At 43.9% G+C, this 25,497-nt stretch overlaps 1 protein-coding gene across 2 annotated transcripts in view; it reads left to right on the plus strand.

Moving 5' to 3' along the window:
- The window catches only part of FGF10 (fibroblast growth factor 10), a 91,392-nt gene that overhangs the window by 1,165 nt on the left and 64,730 nt on the right, over nucleotides 1-25,497 (plus strand). The gene's annotated exons all lie outside the window — the stretch shown is intronic.

Genomic DNA, 25,497 nt, shown 5'->3' on the forward strand with positions numbered 1-25,497 from the left:
CCCAAAGAAATAATTTCAAAGTAAAAGTCAGAGGGCTATTTCTGTAGTTGTAGCTTACAGTGAACCCATAGAGTGAACTTTTTCTCTAGTCCTAATTAGGATTCTAGTAATAAAGTGCCTCTGCCTCTGGTAATATATTTTTTGGTAGTCAAGCTTGAGAAATGCAACCTCTATTCACTTTCTTGCCTGCACAGTCTCAAGTTAGGGGAACTGTAGTAAATCACAATATATTGCATTGTAACTTTAAACGACTACATCCTTGTGTAATAGCATGTTGCAGGGGGAGGAACCCTACCATACAAACATTTGAGTAAAGCTCCTTTAATTGATTTTACTGGTAAAGAGCAACTAGTTGGTTTCAGGTTGGTTGCTTGTAAATCCAAATATACATAGGGGGAACACCCTCTACTAAAGTAAAACAACTGGATAGCTTATAGGGGACTGCTTGAACTAGTAAGTATAGAGCGTGATCTGGCAGGATGTAGTGTGGCATGTTAAAGTAAGATTAGTTAGTTCTCCTTTATTGCATTATTTGTTAAATGGTCATAGTATGCATATTTTTTCTTGAATTCCTCTGTTATGGTTCTTACTGGGTCCACTTAGCATCTTATGTTCATGATCTTTATTTAAATTATCACAGTTGGCAGTGTTCAACCTATGTTTGTAAATGCTGTAGGTGTCAAAGCAGAATGTATTTACCATGTAATACTATCATGTTTCATGGAGAATATTTTTATGAGATACCATCATACACGGAAGTCTTTCTGAAGAAGACTGGCTGTTGATATTATTAATCTGACCTTTTTTTTAATAGAGCAGACTATTATGTTTCCCAGCAATGTGGTTCTGAATGTTTGTGTGCACCTCATATGAACAATAAAATGGGGTTTGTGTTAATGTACTGGGGCAGAAAGGGAATGATAAGAATTTGATCCTGTAAACATTTAGGGCAATTTAGGTAAAAAGGTGGTTTTACTCCTACAAACATCCTAATTATCCAGTGTGACTGTTCTTATGAGTAAAGTTACTCAGTTGCATAAATATCTGCAGTAGCATTCATAACTGAGAAGAGGGCATAAACTGACATACATACACATGTTCAGTACCTAACACCCCCTCTCCCCCCCCCAAGTGCTTGCTCAGGGACAGCTCTTTTTTGCAACCTACAGGTTCTGGTGGTGTGTGTGTGTGTGTGTGTGTGTGTGTGTGTGTGTGTGTGTGTGTGTGTGTGTGTGTGTGTGTGTGTGTGTGTGTGTGTGTGTGTGTGTATCTCCTTGTTTTACACTCAGTGTATGAGCATATTAAAGGATTATTCATATTCAAACGTATGTCACAGCTGCTTTCAGATTTGATGAATGTTAATATTTAAACAGCAAATATAAATACAAGATAAGTGGGTAAACTTTGGCATATTAATTCAAGCCAGATTAAAATTAGATCTAGAAATACTTTGTTAGCAAGGTTTGTGTGAGGTAAAGGAAAGCAAAATCTAAAAATAGCAGCTTCTTTAACTCACTAAGAAGGTATCCGAAGTACAGTATACATTTTTTTTTTAAAGCAAAACACCTTAAATATATAGCCTTTGATGAAAAGGGGAAACTTTTTTATACTTTTCTTTAGTATTGCTCATTTCTTAATGATGCAAATTGTAAATGGCTTCATGAAAGCCCATCTTGTATTAAATTATTTCAACCTACCATGTTTTGTATTTCAAAGCATCTCTGGCAACACATCAAGTGAAAAGCATAGGTCCTGTTTCACATGTGGCTAAGTAATCAGGACACTGCCATGATCCCCAGCTGGACTGATTCAGTGCAAGCATGTAGTATCATTAAGATATTGTCTAAATATATAATTACATGTGAATAAATTCATGCTGTGCCTAAAGGGATAGCCAGCCAGCCAGCCAGCCCACTAAATTGTAGCTTGTTAAATATTAAGGTATTTAACCTCTGAAATCAGTTCCTCATCCAAAACCACATTTTCCTAAACAAATAATAATTACTATTGACACACAACACTTTGTTCTTTTAAATATTTTAATTTGGGGATTCGTTTTCTTAGATTACAAAACTATTTAAAATCCATTTATGCTGCAGTAAAAATCTTATCTCTGGGGCTGCAAGATCATGATATGCAGTGTAATTAGACAACAGCTTTTGTGGCTGAGTGCCAATTAAATGCTGTCAAGTAAGAGGAACAGTCGGAAAAAGTCAGAATAAACATCCAGAAAGCACAGTTCAGTTCTCAGTCCTTAAAATGTCTCAGGCAGTGTTCATAGCTTTGCTCTATAAATATTGTATAGTATGCACTAAATAAAGGTTTACTTTGGCAGATGTTTTCCAACTTGATTACACAGAACTATTACCTCAGCCTTTAGATACCTATGAGATGTTGGGAACTGAGGTGAATTATGACTGTTCTGTCAGAAGCCTGGGGGAAGCTGCATAATTTAGCATAGCTGGAGTATATCTGTCAGTAGATATATGTAGGATAGCTTAGGTTTTGTTTTATTATTCTTTACATCTAGAGTTTTGCCCATGAAACTCTACCACTCAGCACTAGTGCTTACCTCAATGTTACAGCTGCAAAGTTCCTTTGCTACAGTTTCTGGTAAGTGCATGTCTAGGAGTGAATAAAACAGCTGTAATGCTCTCCAGTGACTATCAGCATGTGAGAAACAAAAAACCAAGAGTAATTACAAAAGTGTCAACTATAATTTGACATCTGAGATGACTTAGAAGATTTTGAACTTTCAGCATCTGTGAAGATAGAGAAATTGCAGCATGGAGAAGTACAACCAAATTCTGACCTTAGTTGCACCCGTGAAATCCTTTAAAAACTGGGGATTGAACAAGTTTAATAAACAATAGACTTGGGCCCATCTATGATGACATGGCTGGAAAAATCTTGTCTTAATTTTTTAGAATGGCACACAGTCAAAAACAGGTTGTATATAAAGGCAACTTTACGCAAGTTATACCATGCAAGTTGTGCATGTTAACAGGGCTCTTAATAACATAGGAATAACAATATAATATGAACTGTAAAATTATCAGGCTCCAGATTGCAGGCTTTGGTGAAAAATTTGCTTGAGTGAGGATTGCAGGATTAGACCCATTATTTATAGATCTATTTATTGAACCTAAGATGCTTGATACAAACTTCATTAAAATTAATAGAAAGAATCAGCTGATTGATGTTCAAGTTCTGTTTGCACAGTGCTATACAAAAGATGCAGTACCTGTTGGCATACTCACTATCCCAAGGATTTTACACTCAAATTAGCTGGGCAGTGTAGCAATAGATTCTCAGGAATCCAGCATTCAGAGAAGTCCATTGCATTGTATTAGTTTGTACAGTGGCTGAAAATCTACTAATACATTTTTGAGAGAATCTAAAGGGACACCACAGAAAGGCACTTGAGTACAGAGTAAAAATGGCCACAAGGGGAGCTAAGTCTACACTAGCTGTTCCAGACTTTTTTCCCTGGTTCAGACAAACCTTTCAGATACACATCCATTAGTCTTATTGAAGTTAATAGTAGGTTTTCCATTAGCTTTAAGGAATTTTGGATCATATACTGCCTCACAGGGTAAGTAGAAGAAGGCTTAAAACTTAGAATTACTTCATTCTAAATACCATAAATACCTGTTTGGATGCTCTGAGGGGCATTAACAGCTACTAGGAGAGTATGTGTGTATATGCATGAGCATATATTAATTACTTTTCTGGCTAAGTTGTACTATTGCTCTCTGATTCTACAGCCTTTGAAAATAAATGTGTATGGGTCCCACATGCCCCCCATATTTATATCAATAATGTTTGTTAACACCAGTGCTACCTTAGATCAAGGGTAATGACTAAGATAATTCTACTCTCTAATAATTTACAGCTAACAAGCCAATGTTTAATTTATCTCAGGTGTAATGAAGTCATTTCATTGAATGATATATAATAACCAGATGGCAGCAATAAAGAAGAATAGAATATTGGGCAAATATGCTGCCTTAATACTGGTTACTATTGAAACAGTGTATGTGATATCACAGCAACTGTTTCATAATTGGTTTTAAATAATAACATGGGATTTTTCTTCTTTATAAGTGAAAGAGTACATTTCCCAAGCTCACGTTACTTTTTAAACTTTTTACAAAGGGTTGACACATGTTGACAGTTGTAAAAAGACATAAGGAAAACAGGAAATCACAACCTGCCTCCTAATAAATATTTCCTGTACTTTGTGGGGGAGGAGGGGGGTAGAAAATCTATACCTTTTTATTACCACTACTTGAATTGCTTTCTCATTTAAGCTTTTTTTTTTTTTTTTTTACTGTGGAGCTCACTTATAGAGTGTAGAGTCACAGACATTTAATGACTATGAAAGGAATTGTATTATTTAACTTTTCTGTTACTTTCACTGCATTTCTTCCATGTGCACCTTTCACACTAACATTGTAGTTCTATTATAAATCTATTAAATCTATATACCATTCTAAGGAGACTTTTTTTCATAAATGTAATTTATAGCCACCTGCAAAACAAGGCTAAGAGAACATTTAGTGATCACCTTTGCACTCAAGGAAGATGAGGCCACGGAATAGCGAAATTACATAAAACACATTGCTATTTAGCATGGTGAACTGAATCATGGACTCAGAAAATTTGGGTTGGACAGGACCTCATGAGGTCATCTAGTTCAACCACTTGCTCAAAGCAAGACCAACCCCCACTGGTTTATCCCAGCCAGGGCTTTGTCTACCCAGGTAGACCTCCAGGGTTGGAGAGTCCACAACCTCTCTGGGTAACATGTTCCAGTGCTTTACTACTACTGTCATTGTGAAAAAGTTTTTTTCCCAGTATTTAACCTAAACGTCCCTTACTGCAACTTGAGACTGTTGCTCCTTGTTCTGTCATCTGCCACCACTAAGAACACTAGGTCCATCCTCCTTGTAACCACCCTCTGGGTAGTTGAAGGCTGCTATTAAATCCCCTCTCAGTCATCTCTTCTCTAAACTGATTATGCCCAGTTCCCTCAGCCTCTCCTCATAAGTCATGTTCCCCAGCCCCCTCTCCATTTTTATTACTCTCCACTGGATTCTCTCCAATTTGTCCAAATCCTTTCTGTAGTGGGGGGCCCAGAACTGGACACACTACTCCAAATGTGGCTTCACCAGTACCAAATAAAAAGGAATAATCACTTCCATCAATCTGCTGGCAACACGCCAAATGCAGCTCATTATGTTGGTAGCCTTCTTCACAATAAGGGCACACTGTTGGCTTATATTCAGTTTCTTGTCCACTGTAACCCTCAGGTCCTTTTCTGCTGCTTAGCCAGTCGGTCCCCAACCTGTACCATTTGTTCCGTCCTAAATGCAGGACTTTGCACTTGTGCTTGTTGAACCTCATGAGATTTCTTTTGGTCCAATTCTCCAACTTGCCTAGATTTCTCTGAATCCTAGCCTTACCCTCCCACATATCTACTACTCCCCCCAGCTTGGTGTCATCTGGAAACTTGCTGAGGGTGCACTTCATCCCATATTTGAGGTCGCTTAAGATATTGAACAAATCCAGCCCCAGGACTGACTCCTGGGAACTCCACTTGATAATAGCTGCCAACTGGATAGCGAGCCATTGGTTACTACCCTTTCAACCCAAGGATCCAGTCAGTTCTCTCTCCACCTTACAGTCCATTCATCCAACCCATACTTCCTTAGCTTGCTTGTAAGAATTTTGTGGGAGCCTGGATCAAAAGCCTTACTAAAGTCAAGATATCACATCTGCTGGTCTCCCCATATTTACAGAGCCAGTCATCTCATTGTAGAAGGCAATCAGTTTGGTCAGGAATGACTTTCCCTTGGCGAATCCTTGCTGACTGGTCCTGATCACCAGGAATTCTGGTTCTCTCTGATAAAAAATCCCTAATTTGGGGTGAAAAGTCACCCCAAATCCACATTTTTCCATGATTAAAATGAAACATGAAATATATATATGAGCAACTGGATTTGCAGCTAGCAGCTATAGATCGATCGATCAATCAATCTATTTATCTATCTATAGCTGAGCAACTCCAGCTAATATATTAGTGGTGTTTCATTTTAATCATGGAAAAATGTGGATTTGGGGTGACTTTTCACCCCAAATTAGGGATTTTTTTAATCAGAGAAAACCAGTATCTCTGCTGATCACCTTCTTCTCCTCCGAGTGCTTAGAAATGGATACCTTGAGGACCTCCTCCATGATTTTTCCAGGGACTGAAGAAAGGCAGACTGGTCTACAGTTTCCTGGATCCTCCTTCTTTCTGTGTTCACTATATTTGCTGTCTTCCTATCATTTGGGACCTCTGCCGACTGCCATGAATTTTCAAAGATAATGGCCAGTGGCTCTACATTCACATCAGCCAAGTCTCTCAGCACCCTCAGGCGCATCCCATCTGGCCCCATGAACTTGTACATGTCCAGCTTTCTAAATATTCTGTAACTTGTTCTTTTGCCACTGTTGGCTGCTCCCCTCCTGCGCAAACTGTGCTGCCAGGTGCATTAGTCTGGGAACTGACCTTGCCTGTGAAGACTGAGGTGAAAAAGGTAATTTAGTATGTCTCGGCGGGGTCCTCGCGGAGGGCCGTGATCTCCTTAAGGTCCCTCGCTCAGTGTCAGGCCAGCCCAAGACACTCTAATTCTCGCCCGCCACGTCTTTGATGGTAAATATAATGTTGGGAGGCTGCCTTGTGTCTTCCCTGGGCACGGCTACTCAGGACCTCTGTCCCTGCGGTTCTTCCGGACCCCCTGGGAGTCTCCCGATATGGTGGGTGTTCCCCGGACACCCTAGCCTTGTGGGCTATGCGTGGCTCCTACCAGCCCCTAATACCACGCCCCAAGCCTCGCAGATGTAATGGACGTTGTTCGGTCTGTACGCCCACTTCCTGGGCCTCCTCTATAGTGTAGCCCACTCTGGGCTTTCTCTCTCGTGCCCCGCCTCTTGCTGGGACTCTCTTCTAGCCCACTCTGGGACTTCCCTGCCAGTGCGGTCCCGCTCCGGGACTCTCTAGCGGGCCTCGGCCCTTCCAGCCAACCACATGGGTACCCTCTCTGACCCCGGCTCACTGCGCTGCTACTCCCTGTCTTCTCGGGGGCAACCGCAGCGCCCTGTCTCGGTCTGAGGGGTGTTGCCGCACTAGCCTACGGCCGGGCTCGCTATGCCCGTCTCAGGCTCCTCAATATGGCCCCTCTCGGGCTCCTGAATATCGCCCCGCTCTAGGGCATGCCCGCCTCGGGCGCCTCACTATTGTCCCTCTCTAGGGCCGCTCAGTAATTGCCCCTCTCCAGGGCTGCTCAGTATGGCGCTCCCCCTCTTTGGGGCTCGCTGTGCCCCCACAGGGCTGCTCAATAATATGATGTGGCACTCCCTGTGCCCCCACAGGGCTGCTCAATAATACAATGTGGCGCTCTCCCTCTTTGGGGCTCGCCGTGCCCCCACGGGGCTTCTCAGTGAAATCGCCCCTCATTCTGGGGCTGGGGTCTATGTACCCCACACGCAATCCGGGGTCTATGTCCCCCCGTCTGCAACCTACTGGTTGCGCCCGCAACCCACTGGCCGCGCTCCTCGCTGCCAGTCGCTCCTGCACTGGTGTGCAAGCTGCGCCTTCACTGGCGCTGTGAAAATTAATGCGCCCTCTTGGCACTAGGGCACCCCACACTCTGTGGAGTCCCTATGATTGAGGCCTCCTCCAACCCCTACAGCCTCACCCAACCCTCCGGGTGTAATATACAGAGCCAAACATAAACCCAAAGCACAAGCCTCTAGGCTATAACATAACCACAAGCCGCATGGCCATAACGTAGTATCGTGGCTCGAGCCTCCAGGGCTATCATGAGCTATACTTGCACCTCAGACTTCTCCCCATAGCTTGGCTGAGTGAGCTCCTGCCTCTCCAACTGCTGGCAGCAAACTGCCAGCCTGGCCTCAGCCCTGAGCTTTATAAGGGCCAGGCCCTGCCTCCTACAGGCAGCTGGTTCCCCTTGGTTGCTCCGGCAACCCGCAGCTGTGCTCATTACCTGAGCAAGCCTCAGCTGGGCTCGTTATGTCAGGCCAGGGCGCGCTCACTCGCTCCCTGGCAGTTTCTCCTTTCCAGGAGCAGGGGCACCGAGGTGCCCTGCGACATAGTACTTGAGCCTTTTCTGCATCCTCTGTCACTAGGTTCCCTCCCCCGTGTAGTAAAGGACCGACACTCTCCCTGATCCTCCTCTTGTTGCTAACATACTTGTAGAAACCCTTCTAGTTATGCTTCACACATCTTGCTAACTGCAACTCCAGTTGCGCTTTGGCCTTGTGATTTCATCCCTGCATGCCCAAGCGATACTCTTATACTCCTCCCTAGTTGTCTGTGTAAGTTTCCACTTCTTATAAGCTTCCTTCTTGTATTTTATCTCACTAAAGTGTTCTCTGCTAAGTTAAGCTGGTCTTCTGCCATACTTGCTAGTTGTGCAAGCTATCCCACCAAGTCTTTGTTATTCCAATCACATCATAGTTCTGTGACTGCCCAAGGACTTGCAATTCTTCCTTCTTGTTTCTTAGGCTGCATGCATTCATATATAGGTACCTGAGATGACTAGCCAGTTGTCCTGTTTTCTCAGGAAGAATAAGAAGGCCTCCCCTTTTGCCCCTCCTACTTGTGCTTCCTCTAGGTCACCCACTTCCCCACTTAATTCAGGGCTTTGGTCTCCATTCCCTGCTGAACCTAGTTTAAAGCCCTCCTCACTAGGTTATGAGTCTGCCTGCAAAGATGCTCTTCTCTCTCTCTTTGTCAGGTGGATCCCATCTCTTCTTAAAAATCCTTCTTCTTGGAACAACATCCTATGGTCACAGATGCCAAAGCCTTGCTGGTGACACCATCGGCATAGCCACACATTGATCTTCAGGATGCATCTGCTCCTACCCAGGCCCTTCCCTTTGACCAAAAGGATCAAGGAGAACACTGCTTGAGCCCCTATCCCCTGTCTCCTTCACCCTTGCATCCAGAGCCCTGTGGTCACTTTTTATCTGCTCAGGGTCCCCCCAGTAGTATCATCAGTACCCACAGGGATGAGCAGCATGGGGTAGTAGCCATAGGGCCAAATGACTCTCAGTAATCCTTCTGTAACATCTTGGATCCAGACTCTGGGCAAGTAGCAGACCTCCCAAGACAACAGGTCAAGCGGGCAAATGTTGCCTCCACCCCATGCCAAAGGGAGTGTCCAACCATTACTACCTGTCATTTCTTCTTGATGACAGTGGTCTCAGTCCTTCCAATCTTGGGAATGCCTGGCTTGGCCTTCTTCACCAATGGAGGTTGGTTCCAAAGCATCCTTTGCCAGGAGGACTTCATTGATTCAATGCTGAAGGAGACCTCTAGGACTGTGGAAGATATACAGCCCTAGGAACAGAGGAGAAAGAGCATGCTCCATTGGTGAAGCTTCCACCTTCCTGGGAGTCCATGTCCTCTTCCTTTTCTAGCACTGCCCCTAGCAGTCCTTCCACAGTCCTAGAGGTCTCCTCCAGCATTGAATCAATGAAGTCCTCCTGGGAGCGGATGCTTTGGAGCCTTGCCATCTCATCCTGTAGCTCTCTTGCCTGCTCCTGGAGGGACACAACCAGAAGGCACCGGTCACATCACAGGTACTTCCCAACCTGGCTGCAACTGGAAGGGATCTAGCTGTCTCCACAGCACCAAACCAGGACCTGGGTGAAAACCTCTACAGTAAACAGTCTTGCCTGACCAGAAATCTCACAGGTGAAAGCAGAGGAAGTGCTGGCAATCAAAGTGACTCTAGTATTGCAACATCCTCCAGCCATTTCTCTGTCTCTCTTAATCTGCCATCTTTCTATTCCTGCCCCTCTTTCCAAGCAGTTCTTCCCTACCAAACTCCTCTGTAAACTGGCCTGCTCACTGCTCCTTGGTCCTGAAAGGTTCCCTTTCCCCTGTTTTGTCTCACCAAGCTTACAGTGAAGGAAGCTGAGTGTTTCCAGGCAAACTCACTAGAGAACTCCCCCCTCTCCCGGGACTCTAGTTAAGCAAGGGGCCTAAGCATTGATCTAATTACTGAGTTTTAGCTACCCACATGAAATATATGAAGGTTAGCTACTCTTAATTAAAAGGAGAGCTTACCTTAAAGGCTGCCCTTAAAACAAGGGGACAACAAACTGACCTGTGAACTTACTTGCAAACTGCCCTCGTTGCTGCCCCTGTTTGCTTGCTCCCTCATCACTCGGGGCACCTCCTTTTATACCCTGCTCGGCCTAACAAATCTTGGCTTATTCAAATTTTTCATTGAAGACAATGGAACCTTTCAACTGTACGTGTCCAAGGGGAGTGAAACATCTGAGATACATTACATAGGATAAGAACTTTGTTTTATAGGAAGACCCTTTAAGGTGTCTTTCAGATATCCTTTTTGAGTCTCCAGTTTTATGTAACTAAGCGTCTCTCCATTCATTTAATTGTGAGCTTGTTTAGGCCCTGGAAAAAGAAAAATTTCTTGTTTTCTGTTTCTCATTTTGAGAGAAAACTTTGCAGTTTGAGATTTTTCCCACTCATTTTGTCTTCTCAAGTATAATAAAGTCCATCCATGCATACAGAACAATAGCTCATTGCACTGAGGATTCTTGAAGGTTAAAAACAAATATGGTAGAGTTCCTCTCGTGCTTCTTCTCTGAGACTCTTAGGGCAAAACCAGAGGACTATGCGCTCAATCATTCAATAGTCAGATGGGTGAGAAACTGGCTGTGGGGTCGGACCCAGAGAGTACTAATAGACGGATCTGTGTTGACCTGGCAGAAGGTAGCCAGTGAGGCCCCCAGGGTTCAGTACTTGGGCCAGTGCTTTTCAACATCTTTGTCAATGATCTGGATGTGGGGATGAAAAGCACACCTGCAAAGTTCGTCAATGACACTAAGCTGTGGGAAAGTGAGGCCATGCATCAGGGTAGGCTGATGGTCCAGGCAGACCTAGACAGATTAGTTAGATGGGCAGACCACAACCAGATGCAGTTCAACACAGAGAAGTGTAAAGTGCTCCATCTGAGGAGGGAAAATCTGCAACAAATTCACAGGCTCGGTGATGCTGTGCTAGCTAGCACCATGGCCAAAAGGGACCTGGGGGTCATAATTGACCATAAAATGAATATGAGCCACCAGTGTGCTACATTATGCTACATTTAGCAGAGCAAGAAATATGCTGGCATGCTTCAACCAACGCATCTCAAGCAAAACTAAGGAAGTTATTCTCCCGCTCTACTCGGCATTGGTGAGGCCGCAGTTGGAGTACTGTGTTCAATTCTGGGTGCCACACTTCAAAAAGGATGTGGAGAAGCTTCAGAGAGTCCAGAGAAGAGCCACTCGTATGATTAGAGGCCTGGAGAGCAAGCCCTATGAGGAAAGGCTGACAGATACGGGACTGTTTAGGCTGCTAAAGAGAAGATTTTGGGAAGATTTGGTGGCAGCTTACAAATATATCAAGGGAGAGCATCAGGGGCTAGGCGAAAAACTATTCACCAAAGCACCCCAAGGGAAAACCAGGAGCAATGATTATAAACTCCTAGAAGAAGGTTTCAGACTGGATGGAAGGAAAAACTTCTTTACAGTTCATGTGACCAGACTCTGGAATAGACTCCCAGAGGGATGTTGCAGGCATACCCTGGAGATCTTCACAGTGAGACTGGATGCACACACTGCTGGGGTTATTTGACCCCAGTTGTCTTTCCTGCCCAGAGCAGGGGGGCTGGACCCAGTGATCTCATGAGGTCCCTTCCAGCCCTAAACTTCTGTAAATCTGTGAACAACATTGTATTTTTCTTCAACAGTTTTACACATGGAGAACTAGAAATAGCCAACTAAGTCAGCAGAAAGGTGATGGAGTCACTATGGGATTATTTCTAAGAGTCTTTTCTGTTGTGTTTGACAAAGAATCAGTTGTACCTCTGAACATTGTACTGAGTTAAAATTACAATTTACACAAATCTAATGCAATCAGTTTATTATGTGCAGCTGCCATAAAAAGTGGACCATTAACCGCATGTAGCTTAAGGTTATTTATATCATACTTCTAATGAACTTTACACCCTACTTTTTACATTTTAAAACAGTACAACTACAAACCGTGTTCATATAGCCCCTGAATTTGACAGCATGCATAACCAGTGTTGATTGAATTAAAAGAAAATCTCATTGCTCGTTCCAAGATAAGACAAACTAACTATGTGATGTGTAATACAGAGAAGATTTACAACTGGAATATAACTAAGTATATTTCAGTTTTTTGACTGGCATATGCACTGGTCTTACAAGTTATGCTGTACATGGATAGCAAACTGATTAGTCTTCTTTGGATTCAAATTATTGTTTGATGCCTTAAGGCTTTATTGTTCAGATGCTTTTCCTTTTATTTGGAAATAGTATTTCTGCTTTTATTGCTTGGTTTTGGGAACTGGAAAAGTAGTTTTTCTTACAGAACTAGTTGTTATTGCTTCTGCCAACCCAGTGTAACTTGAAGAGATATGTTACCTTATAGAACATAAAAAATGTCCCTAAGTTTTAAAAACACATCTGTCTAGAAAGACCTAGGTTTCCATAAAAATCTAAATCTTTACAGAAGAAACATATTGTTTGTACTTAATTAAATGGATTATTAAACAGAATCAGTTCTGTGATGGGTACTGTCTTACACAACTGAAAGCTTCAAGGGAAAAAGAACATTTAAAAGTGAGCTAGTGACATTCTAAATAATGGCTTTAAAGGTACTCTTTGCTTTTAAATCAGGTCATTTGTGTTCTTTCTTTGAACATTCTGTTCTAATTGGAACAGTAAATCAAAGAAGACACTCAAAGTAGATTCCCATGTAAGGTGGACAACTGGACAGTGCCTTTTTACTGCTACTAACACGTGCATCCAATTACTGCTTGATAGATTCATAGTGTCAACAGTAAAGATATTTTATAGTTAAGCTAATAATTCTTTAGCCTATCTCCTTCCACATTTACCTCTAAATAATCTGTCAATAATGTATATTTTCTATGGTTAAAAAATAATTTTCACAGACTGGGTCTGTAAAAAGAAATGCTGGGAAAAAAAATGTTTTTCTCCAAACTTTCCATGCAGCATTTGTTCTTCCTGCTTGTAGAGACTGAAAATGCAAGTGTCCAAATGAAATCTAGCTGCCTAGAATGGACTTTCCCTTTTACCTTGATTTAGCAAAGTAGTCAAGACTACTTGACTTGACTTTCCATAGGGAAATGCTACACAAAACCAGAAGCTGTCATAATTTAAACTTAAACTTACAGTTCTCTAAACTTCCTATGGGGGAGGGCGCTTACTGTCCCTGGACTGAATGGGAGACATTAAAAAGATGATATAGAAAAAATAGAAAGATAACATTTTCATTAGTGCAAATCTATGCAGCTATAAAGGAGTGTATGGAAAGGACAAGGCATGGATGGTTCAATAAGCAATCCAGATGCAGCTTCCCTGAAAATAAGGCAGAGGTATTGGGACAGTTACCTTCATGCTAAGTCAATTAAGTCGGTATAGGTCAGTTGTAAGAAAATTTATCTGTGTCTACATTGGGGTTTGCAGTTGTGCAACTAAATCAGTGTAAGACAATGATTTTACGCAGGTTGATATATAATTTTTGGTGTTGAGTTAATCTGAGCTTTTGAGAAGGATTCTGGACAAGCTTCGTGGCAGGGAGACTGAGAACAAAGGAAATATAAAAATGTTTTCCCTGCTGATGCTTAGGCAGCTTAGGCTGAATGATTGAAATTCAGAGGGGTTAAGATGGGCAGAGGGAAGAATAAGCTAGGATGAGGAACTGGCTGGGCAACAGACTGAACCTCAAGGCCAGTGTATGGAGAGAGAAACTGGCATATCTACATGTGCTATTTATTTGAAGTAGGCTTACTATGCAGTAAAAGTACTGCACAGTAAGCCTACCGAAGGAGTGTGTCTACACATCCAGTCTCCCCGTGGGTGCTAGCCAAGTGACTGGCAGGAAGCACGGGGCCAGCAGACAGTTGTCACCTGGCCCTGTACATATTGGGAGGGGTCCTGATGTGCATGGGGCAGGAGAGCTGCTAATGCAGAGCTCTCCCACCCTGCACACATTAGGACAAGCCCTGTGCCCACTGGGGCTTCCCCACACAGCCCAGGGCTGGCCGCAACATGTCCTGTTCTAGGGCAGGTCCCAGCCAGCTCCAGGCTGGGCAGGGAATTCCAGGTGCAGGGAGCTCCTTTCCCCAACTTGCCAATTAAAGCGAGGAGCTGGGACATTGCTTCCTGTGTCCAGCAGCTGCCTGCTGCCTAGGTGGGCTCTGACAATGGAGCCCGGCTGGGACAATGTCCCTGTGCTCCAGCAAGAGGCAGCTCCCGGCCCCAGCTCTGCAATCAGAGTGGGGTTGGGGTCTGAGAGATTACTTCCTGCCCCCAGAAGCTGCCTGCTGCTGAGGGAAAGGGACATTGTCCCAGATGGGCTCAGAGCTCTCCCTGTCAGCAGGCGGCTCCTAGGGGCAGGAAGCAATCCCCAGGCCCCTGCTCTAATGGAGGAGTTGGAACCGGGCTGCCTGCTACCAGGACAAGGGGGCATTGTCCTGGCTAGGATCCAAGCTCAAAGCCCACCCTGGCAGCAGGCAGCTCCTGGGGAAGGGGTTTGTTCTCCCAACCCCGGTTGCCCAGGCTGACCAGGAACAAATTTGTTTCTGGTCAGCTGTCTACATGTGAGCTACTGCACAGTCACTACAACAGGTAGCAAATTAACCCCGCAGTTGACTAATTAACTGTGCAGTAAGTGTCTACCTATGTAGACAGTGACATTTTACCATGCAGTCAACTGCACAGTAAAGTGTTTCATGTAGACACACCCTCTGAGTCAACAAGCATATAGAAGACTGGGACCCAGAAGTTAGAAAAGGCAAAAAATAAGGTTCTGTGCACAATTTTAATTCACCCCTTGTGCATATGCATATGCATATCAGAGTTTTTAACTATATGATAGTATACTATTTTTACACAGAATCTCAGCCTCATTCTGTGTACAGGATAGACCTGTTACTAGGATCACTCAGGATTGGGTTGTTAAGGAGATTTGTCCGTATGACCCTCGATTCATTTGTTGCAGAAATCCGAATATGTCTAGTGAGTGAAACAAGAGTTCAGGAAGAAAGAGGATAGTCTGATGGTTAAGGTAGATGAGTTGAGAATTGGATCTGATTTTCAGAAGTATTGAGTTGTAACTAAAGTCAATGGGAATATATTAAGCACTATAAAATGCTACACTATGGCCACAGATGCAAATGGGTCCCGCTTATAATCAGTCGAACCCGAAACCTAGGTTTGTATAATAGTCATTGTACAGTATGACTTTTTACATCCATGACAGATATAAAAAAAAAAATTATTGTAGAGGGCTGAATGTTGAAATGCTAGCCTAGATTGGAATTCTGTGGGTTGTACCTTCCTTTAGTATTAAAAAACACATAACTTGTAAAAGTAGGTGATACTTTACAAAATGTACCACAAAGACAGATTCTTTGTATTTTCCTTTTCTGTGCCCCTATATTTTTCAGTCCTAGGAATTTTAGCATGATCTCCTCTAATCCATTAAAGCTTTACCAGGATTGAGCTAGTTCAAGACTCTTTTCATCTCCTTGAAGGGCTTGAATAGCTCTTAGAGTTGGGATATCAGAATTGAATATTTTCCTATCTCTTATCATTATTGGTATTATCCCTATGACATCTATACACATCATTCTTTCATCTGAATTCACTTTTATACCTAACCTGTATGTGTCATGTCATCTGGCACTTCTGGAACAATCTGTCTTTGAAATGAGAGTCATTTAAGTTTATGATTTGATCAACCACAATGAAAACAAACAGTTAAAATGAGCCTGTTTGGTCTGACAGTTGGCTAATGTGGCATTAATCTCATCTCTTGGTCATATCTTCCATGTCTTTTGCTGAAATCTGCTTTGAAAAAGAAACATCCACTGCTGAGGTACATGTAAGATCAACTTCTGTTACTCTATGGCTTCTTGCCTCAGACCACACATCAAACAATCCCTCAAAGTGTTATCCAGATTTGCTCCAAATTCACCATGCTGGCTTAATTCTTCAGTTCTGCCACACATGCGCTTGTGGACTCTGCATACAGCTGATTCTGCTTATGAAACAGGAAACGTTCTGCTCCAACAAGGATTTTGGAGATAAATGCCATTGTAAAATATCTGTACCAATTTCTGTGGATCTCTTTAGCTTGGCTGGTGTTGTGAGCATATGCAACAGACCAGAAGGGTCACCAAGGGTGGCAAATGTTTGTTTTCTGCTCTGCTATTGCCATAACAAAACCTGTTCCAGTGTTTTTAATAAATATTTCATAATGGAGATGTGTGTGTCAAAGAAGAAAGGCATCGTGCATATGTCCCTATGGATCTTTCAGTGTCACTTGAAATAAACTAGTACAAGACTGCTGTTTCACTAACTGAAGAGAGTGATTATAGACCACTTCTCTGACAATCTCCCATTTGTTGCCAGTTTGTTGTATCCTTAGATTCTTGAAGAGAAGCCACAGGTGAGAGAGACGTATTCAGAAAAAAAAAGTCTTGACATAACTTGAGTAGCAAGCAAGAAAAACAGTACATAAAATCACCCTGAAGTCTGGTGTTTCCTAACTTTTGGAGTTTTTACTTTGAAACTTAAATGTTAGTTAATATGCTGAGGTAACATACTACCACCAGTGGAGTCAGCCTTATTCTTCATTTCCTTCTGTTACAGCACCCTTGTTCCTAAGAGCCATGTTTTCTGCCTTTTCATGGTAGTCAGCCAGACAACCAGTCAATACATTCGTTATACTAAGTATCATGTTTCCACTGCTGACTGACAAAAGTTGCTTCTCAGATGAGACTTGGGCAAAATCCTCCCAACCCAGCAGTTTCTGCTTATGCTGTAGTTGTCATCAGATATTAACTATCCTATCTGATATTCTAATACATTACATAAAGCTGATTATACACACAAAGAATAGTTAGAAAAAGCACATGAAAGTTCATACTACTTTTTATGGACCTGAATTTTGATTATTTCTTTTGAGCATATTATATGTTCTTTGGAGGTAGAACTGTACTGCTTCCCAGCATGTCCACAGGTGGTAGATACAGAAATGACCTTCAGGGAAGGTTAGCTATGAAATAAGCCAGGGTAACTCTGATGAATAAGCGGATGCAGACCAAGAAGTGGCACCAGTTCCAGGCTGTGGTGGGAACAGCAGATGGCAATGCTTTTCCTTTGATAAGTCACGTATATCCTTTGACAGTGCTGTGACATGACAAGTACAGGTCATGACTATAATAAGCCTGTCTTGCCCCCAGCCATGGGTCTACAAGTCCTCAGTGCAGGTGGGAGAAGATGTTAGAATCTCAACAGCTGCAAAGACAGATGAAGGCTGCAGCGAAATGACATCTCCAGTTGTCTTGGTCTCCTTGCCAAGAACCATATGGAAGCTGATGTACAGCAGCTTATCCACAGTAAAAGAAATCATGCATAGGCATCCTTTATATTCTTCTTTGACAGTCCCTTGCAGTTGAGGATAATTGTCTTCCATGATTGTCTTATCTGTGTGTCCAAAGATGGCAGGTGAGGATGATTCAGGATTGACAAAATCTGTTGCAACTTGGGCACATGTTTCTGTGAGGAGTGGGCAGCTCCAGATTCCTGATTTGGTCTGTGATGCACCATTTCTGCCACTCCCACTTTTCCATCTCCTGTTGTCGTCATAATTTTTCAAAGTACTGAAATCCTTGCAGCAGACTTTTCTTCCATTTGAGGCAGTCCTAGGCAATAGTTTCCCATGATTTGATGTTGATGTTGCATTTTTTAAAGTTGGCCTTGAGGACATCCTTGAAGAGCTTTCTCCACCCTCCTCTTGAGTGTATACATTGATTTATCTAGGAGAATAAAATGTGCTTTGGGAGACTGGAGTTAGACATCCAGACAACATTGCCAACCTAGCAAAGTTGATGTCAGATGATCATAACCTAAATGCTCATGGTGTTTGCTTGACAAAGAATGCTAATGTTTCATAGTTGGTAGGGTAGGGTCAGAAGGGACCTGAGCAGATCATCAAGTCCGACCCCCTGCCATGACAGGAAAGAGCACTGGGGTCAAATGACCCCAGCAAGGTATTCGTCTAAACTCTTCTTAAAGACCCCCAGGGTAGGAGCCAGCACCACTTCGCTTGGAAGTTGGTTCCGGGTCCTAGCTGCCCTGACTGTGAAGTAGCGCCTCCTGATGTCTAGTTTGCATCTACCCTCTGCCAGCTTGTGACCGTTATTTCTAGTCACTCCTGGTAGTGCTTGGGGGAACAGGGACTCCCCCAATGCGTGCTGGTCCCCCCTGACTAGTTTGTAAATGGTCACTAGATCCCCCCTCAGCCTTCTCTTGTGGAGGCTGAACAGGTTCAGGTCCCTTAGCCTGTCCTCATAGGGCCTGCCCTGCTGACCCCTGATCATGCGGGTGGCCCTCCTCTGGACCCTCTCAATGATGTGCACATCCCTCCTGAAGTGTGACGCCCAGAACTGGACACAGTACTCCAAATGCGGCATGACCAGTGCCACATAGAAGGGGAGGATCACCTCCTTGGACCTGCCTGAGATGCATCTGTGGATGCATGACAAAGTGTGGTTGGCCTTCCTGACCGCGTCTACACACTGTCGGCTCATGTTAATTTTGGCATCAATAATGACTCCAAGATCCTTTTCTGCCTCTGCACTGACAAGAAGGGAGTTCCCCAGCCTGTAGGTATGCTGCTGGTTCTTCCTCCCCAGGTGCAGCACCTTGCACTTGTCAGCGTGGAAACCCATCCTGTTCTCATCTGCCCACCCCTGTAACCTGTCTAAGTCCAATTGAAGCCTATTCCTCCCTTCTAGTGTGCCCACATCCCCCCACATCTTAGTGACACCAGCAAATTTGAACAGGGTGCTTTTTACCCCCTCGTCCAAGTCACTGGTGAAAATGTTGAATAGCACGGGTCTGAGGACCGGGCCCTGGGGGACCCCACTGCCCACATCCCTCCAGGTCAAAAATGACCCATCCACCACCACTCTCTGGGTGCGGCCCTCCAGCCAGTTAGTGACCCATTTAACTGTGTAGGTGTTGATGCCACAGTCCCCTAGTTTTTTAATGAGAATGGAGTGAGAGACAGTGTCGAAGGCCTTCCTGAAGCCCAGAAAGACTACGTCCACTGTTACCCCTGCATCGAAGGATTTTGTGACCTGGTCATAGAAGGCCACCAGGTTGGTCTGACAGGACCTGCCTCTAATGAACCCATGTTGGTTGCCCTTAAGCATAACCTCCCCTGCTGGCCCCTCGTGGACATGAGCCAGGATAATTCTCTCAAAAAGCTTACCCAGGATCGAGGTAAGACTAACTGGCTTATGGGTCCTCCTCCTGGGTCCTCCTTCCTCCCTTTTTTGAAAATGGGAACCACATTGGCCCTTTTCCAGTCCTCTGGTACCACACCAGAGCTCCACAAATGCTCATAAAGCTGTGCCAGGGGTCCCACAATGACCTCTGCTAATTCCCTCAGCACTCTGGGGAGGAGATCATCAGGACGAGCTGATTTAAATATGTCCAGTCCCTCCAAAAGTTGGTGTGTCTATCTTCCTACTGGATTCAAAAAATCTTCCATAGGCAGCATTGATGGCACTTCTCCAGTGACTTGAGGTGTCTCCTGTGCAGGAAACCCTCGCTATTTGTGGGTTTGGCATTTACGGTTTTAAATATTAGCAAACGCCAAACTCGCATCTTAAATACACTTAAAGGAGCTCCCGCCACTGCCGTGCTCCCGCCGTCACCAGCACAGCCATGCCCCCCCCGCCTCCCCCCAGCTGCTGGGGGCACTGCATTCATGAATGCAGGCGGTGTTCATGAACACAGTGCCTTATTCACGGATTTTGCCATTTGCAGGGGATATGAGAATGTATCCCCCGCAAATGAAAAGGATCTCCTGTATATTGTCCATGTCTCAGCTCTGTACAGTAAGGTGAGGATCATAACTGCTTGATAAACCATGAGCTTGGTTTTGGATCTGATGTCATGATCTTTGAACATCCATTTCCTCAAGTGTCCAAAGACTGTATTTTCACATTTGCTTCGATGTTGGATTTCCTTGTTGATGTCAGCCTTCTGTGAAAGATGGTTTCTGAGTTACAGGAAATACTCAACATTCTCCAGACTCTCAACATTCTCCAGAGTAATTCAGCTCTGAATTACTAGAACTGGGAACTGCTCATTAAAGGCTTGTTTATGGAGGACCATAGTCTTCTGAATGTTAAGCCAGTCCCATTTTCTTGTATGCCTCAGTAAAGACATTGATGATTGCCTGAAGGTCTGCTTCCAAATCAGGCTATAATACAGCATCATCAGCATACTGAAGTTTGATGATTGAGGTCAGGGTGGTCTTGGTTTTGGCTTGAAGTTAACTGAGTTTAAACAGTTTACCATCCATTCGGTAGTTTAGTTCCACTCTAACTAGAAATTTGTTGGTGGTCAGATGTAGCATCATGGTAAGGAATATCAAGAAGAGTGTTGGAGCAATGATGCAGTCTTGTTTAACTCCCATCTTAATCTCAAAGGGATCTGTGATAGATCCATTACTGAAAGCCACCACTTGCATACCATCATGAAGCCTCAGGAGCCCCGAATCTATTTCTTCCCCTTGGTGTGGGGGTCTGTAGCAGACCCCTACCACCAAATCCCTTTCTCCTTGCCCCCCATGTAGCCTAACCCACAATCCTTCTACTTCCGCATCCTTCAATTCCATCTTCATGAGGGTTGATGCGTATTGCTCATTGACATGGAGCGCAACCCCTCCCCCTTTTTTCCCCACCCTGTCCTTTCTGTACAATCTATAACCCTCAATATGTACCGCCCAGTCATGGGACGAATCCCACCAGGTTTCCGTTAGCCCTACTAAGTCATAGGTGTTTAGTGCAAGCAGGAGCGCTAGTTCATCCTGCTTGTTCCCCATGCTCCTAGCATTAGTATATAGGCACTTGAGCCCTGCGACTGGTGCCTTTGCTGCCCCCCCGCTTCAAATCCCAAGGGGCCCCTTATTTCTTACCTTCTCGTTGCTTACCTGTGCTGTAGTGCTGGCCCCCCATGGCTTGCAGGTTCCCAATGTTCTCCTTCTTCAGGCTGGGCTGTCCTTGTGGGTGCCACATGGTTTGGTGATCCACAGCTTCCCCCACCCTCATCTTCCCCTCCCCCCGATGAGCCTAGTTTAAAGCCTGCCGGAGGAGATCCGCCAACCTAGAAGAAAACTTCAGAAGGATACTCTACCTCGCTTCTCAGTTGACAGAGTCAAAGGCTTTCATGAGGTGAAAGAAGGCCATGTAGAGAGGTTTATGTTGTTCCTGGCATTTTTTCTGCAGCTGGGAAGCTATGAAGATCTTATCAGTTGTGTCTCTTGATGCCCTAAACCAACACAGAATTTCCAGAAGCTCTTCAGCCAGTGGAAGAGACGGTTCAGGAGGGTTCTCACAATGATATTTCCTGTGGTGGACAGCAAGGCGATCGCTCTGTAATTTCCCTGATCAGACTTGTCTCCTTTCTTGAAGATTGTCACCGTCATAGAGTCCCTGAAGTCATTTGAGATTTCCTCATCTTTCCAGATCTTTAAGATGAGGGCATGAAGCTGTGATGTGAGTCCCAATTCCTCCTGCTTGAAGATTTCGCTGGGGATGCCATCAGCTCCAGATGCCTTCTTGTTCCTCATCTGCTTGATGGCTTTCCTCACTTCATCAAGGGTTGTGGGGATTCTAAGATCATCTCTCATTGGGTGGTGCAGGATGGAGTTGAGAACATTCTCATTAGAAACAGTCTCATTTGAGAAGGTCTTCAAAATGCTCCTTCCAACAGGTGTTGATGGATCCCCTTTCCTTGATCAGGTCTCCTCTATCCTTAGGTCTCAAGGGGGTTGATCGCTAAGTGCTCAGACCATAGATGGCTTTGGTGGCATTGAAAAAAAACTGCATATACTGTGGATATCAGCAAGATGTTGAATATCTTTGCCTTGTCTTGCCATCATCTGTTCTTCATATCATGGATCTTTCTTAGGACCTCTGCCTTGGCTTGTTTGAAGATTCAGTTTCTTTTGCTTAGAGTTGATGTCATTCTGCCAAGCAGCAAAGGCCTTGTGCTTGGGGTCCATCAACTCTATTTATTATTAACCATCACTACATTAATCATTACATTAGCCACTTAGGACCACATCTACTGTACTGTAGCTTGTAGCTTTATGGTCGTTTCCTGTCTGCCTTGTGCGCACACAATGCCAGCTGACCTCAGAGGAAGTTTTGTATGACTAAGAAACACAGTACTTGGTCCTAAGAATGCTTTCTTTTGGTGCCAAACCATGCAACCAGATTAATCAGAGTGTGTTCAACTCCAATTGGCAATATGCACCAATTGACATTAACCACAGTCTGTAGCGTATTAGAGATGTGGCAAGACCACTGTGCCGATCATTCTAACACAGTGTGACTGGAATTACAGAAATGTGATCATCTACACAGGGTTTTAGATGACAATTTTTATATCCTATTGAACCACATCTCAGCCTGTACTTGGCATGATTCCTCAACATGCTGCCATTCTCTGTTCTTTCCTAATATCAAATATTCATAAGACATGGGAATTTTCCATCAGAGAATTTATTTTCATGTAAAAGCCAGTCAAGTACTGTAATACATGTCAGTCATTTTATTACCTTTCATTCAATATCATATAAAAATACAACATAAGAATTTCCAGACTAAACCAACAGTCTCTATATATAGTTTGATGTATTGTCATTGACAGTGGCCAACGCCAGACTCACCAGGAATTAAATGTAGAAAATCTAATCGCACAAAACTGTACTTGATCATATACCTAATATTGCTCTAAAATATCACACCCTCTTGCATAGGAGAGATTTTAGGTTTTCTTCTTAAGTGTGTGTTTCATAACAAGCATTTTGTATTACTATAGTAGTTAAAAGAATCAGCCACCTGTTAAGCAATTTAGAAATACAAGTCTTTAAAGAAACCTAATTAAGAACTCTAATGTTAAGAAATCAAATTACTCATATAACACTGTTTGATATTGTGTAAAACAGTGAGTCTTAGTAGGGTACTGCAGTACCCTGTGGTGGTTTTTCAGAACTTTTCAGGGGTGCTGCAGGGTGCCACGCCATGTTAGTACCGTTGGGCCACGTCCAGACATGCAGGCTCATGTGATTTGTGGCACTTCAAACTTCTTTGCAATGCCAAAAGCCATGTGCAGGGAATGTTAAAATGCGCCACACACTTCAGATTTGCAGCCCAGGGCAAAAATGTGCTAGCAGGAAATCTTGGTAGCAAAAAGAAACACTAGGGAAAAAAGTAGTGTAGCACAGAAGACACAGAGGCTTGGTCCTTCAGGGAGACTCTGGCTCCTGTCCAGAGTGTCTCCACTCCTGCAGTTTTGCCCCAGTACCTCCAGCACTTCGCGAGCCAGGAGGAACCAAGCAAAGGCAGTTTGCCCAAAGTGAGACAATTTGCCCCACATGTACTGCAGGGAAAAAAGTAACAATACAAATATGACATTTGTGCCACCAGTATTTTTGCCACCGTAAGCGCACTCCTCTTCACATCTGGACACGGCCTCAGTGTGCAAACATGATTCTGTCACAACCCAAGGGTGTGATTTTTGTTTGTGTGTGCTTCGGCACTGCTGAATTATTTTCCCGCCATTTGTAGCATTCTTTGCAGGGTGCATTTCTTGGTTGCAACACAGAAATGCACGTTGCAAGGAGTTCCCGCCATTTGTATTTAAATTTGTGCCCCACTATTGGCTAGTTCTAAATTATTCCTACGTGGCGGCTAGCGATTGGCTTGCTAGCCATGTAAGAGGCTTGAGTGGTTTCCGCCCAAGTTGGAGGACTCCACGAACATCAGGAGGAGGAGACTTCATGTCTCGTGAAGATCTCTAAGCGCTGCGGAGCCTATTGGACCCAGCATGAATATCAAGAAGGCTACAGGGGTCTGATCAGCCTCTCGCCTCTCCCCATCGCCGAACGGTCCCTCGACGTACCCTTCCCTGCACGCAAAGTTCCACGGAGCCTAGCAAACTTCGTGTGAGTAAATTGTGAGTGAATCCAGAGCTCTGTCCGAGTCCTTAAACTGGGACTTAAGCGAAGTATTCCTGGAAGTTTTCCAGCCTGCACGGCGACCATCTACACCGTAAGTAAACAATCTTAAATCAACCATTAAGCGTCCGTGCCTAATTCTAGCGTGCTGCCTGCCTTCCCCGACCCGGTGTGTCCGGGCTGCTGGCCACAGCCCACCGCGCGAAAAAAAGGGCCTCGGACTGCCCCCGGCCCGCACAGATTCATGATATAAACCAACAGATTTCAAAACAGAATTCACAGTGTTAAAAATATTCTGACTTGCTGTGGTCTTTCTAAGTTCTTTGCAACAAAGGTTTTGTTCTATATTATTTTTTCCGTACTCAAGAAATGAGTGAAAAGTACAAGATGGCATTTTCCCAAGGGGGTGTGTCTTGAGTCTAACCAGGGGTGCCTTGTGTCTACAAGGGTTGAGAACCACTAAAGTAAAATTAGAGGTTATTTGTTGCTTTTTGTCCATTGTCATTTGCCAGTTTTCCCCTTCATTTTTTCCTACTTCTATTCTGGTTGGATGCAACTTTCCACTCAGAAGAGACAAAATTTTAGTGGTATACAAACCAAGAGCTTGTTTTTATGTACCTGGCACTCCCATCACAGTCTGGCAGAAGCATAGTGAAACTGCTTCAATGGCACAATATATGTAGGAATGCGTTATTCAAAGGAACCCACAGGAACCATAACTGTTTATGGACATTCTTGCATATTTTATGTGTGTTTCTTGCACTGCAGCTGTTAAAGGTCCATTTCAAAGCCTTGCCAGACTGGGCTCATAGTCCGTAAGACTAGGGACAGACATTACACATAAACCAGTTTAAGTGATCAGAAACTGGTTTAAACCTGTAACAGAACAGACATTCAGTGCACATAAACCAGTTTGAAAATGGCTGAAACTGGTTTGAGATAAACCTGGTTGAATGTACTATCAGACTTGGCTGATCTGGGTCAAACTGGTTTATGCAATGTCTGTCCCAGACCCTTTGCTGGTTTAAGATAAACCAGACTCCCCCAGCATCCTGGCATGCTCTTTGGGCTGGGCGGGGCTCTCTGCTCCACAGCAGAACTGGCCCCTCCCCTCTGCTTCCTAGCTTGGCAGAGACTTGCAGGCACAGCAAGGTCTTCTGTCTTCCCCATGATCCCCTCCCCTTGCTCACCACTCACTGCTTAAGCAGAGATCCTTCCCTCCTCTCTCCCATAGCATGGACCTAGCCAGCACCTGGTATGCTAACTAATGCTGTGTAAGGCAGATAGGACAGTGTCCATTTAGGAGT

Source organism: Alligator mississippiensis, chromosome 3, assembly GCF_030867095.1.
Source record: "Alligator mississippiensis isolate rAllMis1 chromosome 3, rAllMis1, whole genome shotgun sequence".
Taxonomy (NCBI): Eukaryota; Metazoa; Chordata; order Crocodylia; family Alligatoridae; genus Alligator; species Alligator mississippiensis.